Source organism: Malus sylvestris, chromosome 12 (assembly GCF_916048215.2).
Source record: "Malus sylvestris chromosome 12, drMalSylv7.2, whole genome shotgun sequence".
Lineage (NCBI taxonomy): Eukaryota > Viridiplantae > Streptophyta > Magnoliopsida > Rosales > Rosaceae > Malus > Malus sylvestris.
The window spans coordinates 22,002,871-22,007,504 of record NC_062271.1 but is presented as its reverse complement, the minus strand read 5'-3'; positions in this window follow the sequence as shown (position 1 = coordinate 22,007,504).

Genomic DNA, 4,634 nt, shown 5'->3' with positions numbered 1-4,634 from the left:
GGAAAGCTTTCAAACTTCCACACAAGCTAGGGAGTTTCAAATTTCAAGTTGTCACCCCCTCCCTCCACCAAAAAAAAAAAAAGAAAAAAGAGGAGGGGTGAACACAAAGCTTAATCAATGGAGTCCAACCACAATTCTCAAAAGCTTCACACACTCTTAATCAAGATAGTGTGAAGCAAAATCAATTTATGGTGCCAACAAAACTTCATCAATGGAGGGTAACTACAATTCTCAAAAGCTTCACACACTCTTGATCAAGATAATGTGAAGCAAAATCAATTTATGATGCCAACAAAAGCTTCCCCTACAAAGCTTCACCTATAAAGCTTCAACCACAAAGCTTCACCTATAAAGATTCAACACCAAAGCTTCACCTATAAAGCTTCAACCACAAAGCTTCACCTATAAAGCTTCAACACTAAAGCTTCAACACCAAAGCTTCACCTACAAAAGCTTCACCCACAAAAGCTTCACCCACAAAAGCTTCACCCACAAAAACCCACAAAAGCTTCACCTACAAAAGCTTCACACACTATTGATCAAGACAGTGTGAAGCAAAATCAATTCATGGTACCCAACAAAGCTTCAACCTCAAAGCTTCACTTACAAAGCTTCAACACCAAAGCTTCACCTACAAAGCTTAAATATATATATTCGAAAATTCGAAAATTTGAAAATTCGAAAATTCAAAAATTCGAAAAATCGGAAAAAAAAAGAACAAATTGCCTAGGCCTCCTCTTATTTGGGCCTAACAACTTTCATAACAAATATATATGAAGGAGAAGTTTTGGGCTACCACTTAGAAAGGAAAATGGTGAAGTTCTGTTACTTTGGAAACTTGGCTACTAGCAAGACACCTTCTTCATCAACTCCCTCAACCGAAGACTTGGGGGACTCCTACCATATGCTACTGCACCTTGATACTCGGAAGTCTCACGACCACTCAGTGACTTGGATTTTTCAAGTCTCCAACCGAGAAGTTTTCCTCACTCGACAAATTAGGTGAGCACTATTTCAATCTACAGTATCCACCCACGAAGTTTCAACATGCAAACTTCAACAAAAGAAAAAATTCAAAGAACTTAGCGAATGATGCCTTAGTGTATTTAACACAATGCATTGAACGAAGGAAATTTTGTTTATTGATATTTTCGATAAATTACATATATGTACATACACAAAATTCAAAATAAACAAACAAGAGGAAGCCTTCACAAAGGTTGCTCATAAGAAGTCTCAGTACTCGACAAAGCCCCATAAATAGAAGGCACCGAAGGTTGATCATTCGGAGCCTCAGTACTAGGTGGAACCCCAGAAAGAGGAGACACCGAAGGTTGATCATTTGGAGCTTCAGTACGTGGTACAGCCCTAGAAGACGAAGGCAATAAATGCCTTTCAAACAAACTCACAAACCTCTGATGATCAATTAAAATCCGACCCTCGGATTCCTGCAACTGGTAAAGTTTTCTCTTCATGCATGTAGCATAGCTATGTGCAAGCATGTGCAACTGTTTATTCTCGTGCTTGAGCCCTTTAATCTCCTGTTTGAGACTCATCACTTCAGCCACCAATGATTCAACTTGGCGGGTACGAGCAAATAGACGTTGGGCCATATTAGACACAGAACCCGCACATTAAACACTGAGAGCCAGGGAATCCTTAACAGACAACTCATCAGACCGCTTGGCAAGTAGTCTGTTATCTTTGGGGGTGAGAAGATTTTTAGCCACCACCGCAGCGGTCATGTCATTCTTCATCACAGAGTCCTCAATGGTAAGAAGACCAGTAGGGGATAAGAAGGATGAGCGTCATATGTTATCTTGAGGAGACATAGCCGCCTCTTCCACAACATTCAAGTCCAAACGACGATCGGATGAGCCTGACATTTTCAATTATGGTGAAGGAAAAATGAGATCCAATAAATCCCAGAAGTATTAAAATAAGGGGAAACTCCTACAAGCAATAACTATCTGAACGTATTTCTTGAACACAATTGGTTCCCCTATAAAAAAAAAAGGGCAACAGAGCCGTTTGCTCAAAAATCGAAGAGGCACCGTTCTCCGGATTTCGAGAAGCAGATTTTCCAGGGTAGGATTTGTTGACAATCCCCACACGCAACATCAATTCCTCGAATACCAATGGTAACTTTGCCAAATAACTCTGACAAAGTTAAGGCACAAGAATCTCGAAGTTCCAGCTACCCTACTGTTACCCACAAGGATAAAGGAATAGCACCACTACTTGCTAATTGGGAAATCACTATACGGGTCAATTATGTCCTCCATGGCAAAGCAAACTTGCAAGAATGTCTAATTTTTCCTCATCTCCAAGAATACATCGTCAATAGATCTGCTTGTTTAAAAATCGAAGAGGCAACGCTTTTTCAAATTTCCGAGAGCCAGATCTTCAACAGACCTACTTGATTCAAAAATTGAAAAGGTAACACTCTCCGCATTTCAAGAGCCAAAAATCTTCAACATACCTGCTCGTTCAAAAATCGAAGAGGCAAAGCTCTCTGAATTTCGAGCGTCAGATTTCCCTAGATAAAATATGTCTGCACTTTCCACACGCAACATCAGCTTTCCGGATACCACGAGTAACTTTGCCAAAGATCTCTGACAAAGTTAAAAAACACGTGAATCTTGCAACTCCCACTACATTGCCATGACCAAGAAGGGTAAAGGAACAACGTTTCTACTTGTCGTTGGGGAAATCCCTATATATGTCGACCACTATCCTCCATGGCCAGGTAGACCTGCAAAAATGCTCAACCTTTCTTCACATCCGAGAGGGCACTCCCAACATAACCTCTCGAAATACTCGGCTTTCTTTCCCCCCAATAATACCTCTACAAATAAGCCACAACAGAACAAGAGTATCTCATATCATCAGGGTCGAAAGCAAGAGTATCCCATATCATGCTTTCTCTCTGTCCTTGTCTTTGTCCTTGTTCTCACCTGCAGGACAAGGAGAAAGAGAGCAGTCGGTCGGAACCTGAAATCAAACTTCTGATATGGAACTGACTGCCTGAAACCTTTGCCTGGTTGCTTACCTAGCATTGCTCTCGAGTACTCATCCTCAACTGATGTCAAGGTCACGAATTCCTTCGGCAAATACCTCAAGACAGTTGATCAGATATTGGCTCTTTACACTGAAGTTGCCAAACATGGATGAGTCGCTATGAAGTAATGTTTTGAAAGACCATTTAAATGCAAAGGTTGCACACCACTTCTGCTATGCAAAAGATTGAAATAGAAGGTTCAACGATGAGCTGAAACAGATCACTACAGCACAACGCCTTTCCTGCAAAAGCGCATAATCCAGATAGCAGAGTCTAAGCCAAATCCAAGCTTGGCATCACTGCCCTATCCGAATAACTCGAGAAGCTTCAACAACCTTTCACTAGCACCGCCGCTGAAGAGCAAAGCCTTGTCATACCACATTCACTACTTTGTCAACAGCAAGAGTATCCCATATCATCAGGGTCGATCATACTCTAGATTTGATGGACTTGTTTTGACCTTCAAATTCTTGAGTCGACTCACTAAGGCGTCGTGAACTGCATGTGCCGATTCACCACCCTTGAATCAAATCCTTAAAGATCAAGCCACCAACAGCCCTTGAAGATATCACAAGCCCGATTCAAGATCAAGTGTCCACCACCCCGAATCAAGTCCAGTTCAAGATTAAGTCTGTGGAAAGTCCTTTGGAGGAAACTAGAAAATCCTCCAGCCCAGTTCAAGAATAAGCCTGTGGAAAGCTACTTTTTTCAAAAACGAAAGTATCTCATATCATCTTTTCTCCATTTGCTTCTCCTTATCCTTGTTGTTGTTTACAACACAAAGAGAAGGAGAACAATCAACCGGAAGTTGAAGTCGAACCTCCGATTCTGGGTTGCTTGCTTTTAAGTCTGATTGCTTACCTTGTCTGTTACCTCCTTCGGTAGACCTTCTCACTCAGAGACTTGGGGGACTCCCACTATATGGTTTGTATTGCATTTGACCAAGCCTAAAACTACAAGTAAGCTTCAAGTGAAGGTGATAACTTACCTTGTGTGTGAACATCAGTTCAAGGTACCACTCCTACCTAGGGGACAGAGGCAACTGAAAATGATACCACACTTCGGCACCTGGAAGTTTTGTGATTACTCAGCGGCTTGGATTTTGCAAGTCTCCAACTGAGAAGCTTCCCTCACTCGAGAACTTAGGAGAGCATTGTTTATACCATACTTGATCAATCCCGAAACTACTAAGCACCGATCAACATTATACCGTCAAAGATCCAGAAGAGTTTCCCTCCAACCAGGAGGCCAATCACAGCGCGACACGTGTCAACATCAGAGGCCAATCACAGCATGACACGTGTCAATGTCAAAACAAAACTAGAAACTCTTTTCTATAAATAGGGATCATTCTCCCACAATAATCTCTAGTGTCATTTGTACTAAACTATTCACTAGAACTCACAAAAGAAGAGCTTGAACCTATGTATTTGTGTAAACCCTTCACAATTAATGAGAACTCCTCTACTCCGTGGACGTAGCCAATCTGGGTGAACCACGTACATCTTGTGTTTGCTTCTCTATCTCTATTCATTTACATACTTATCCTCACTAATGACCGAAGCAACCAAGC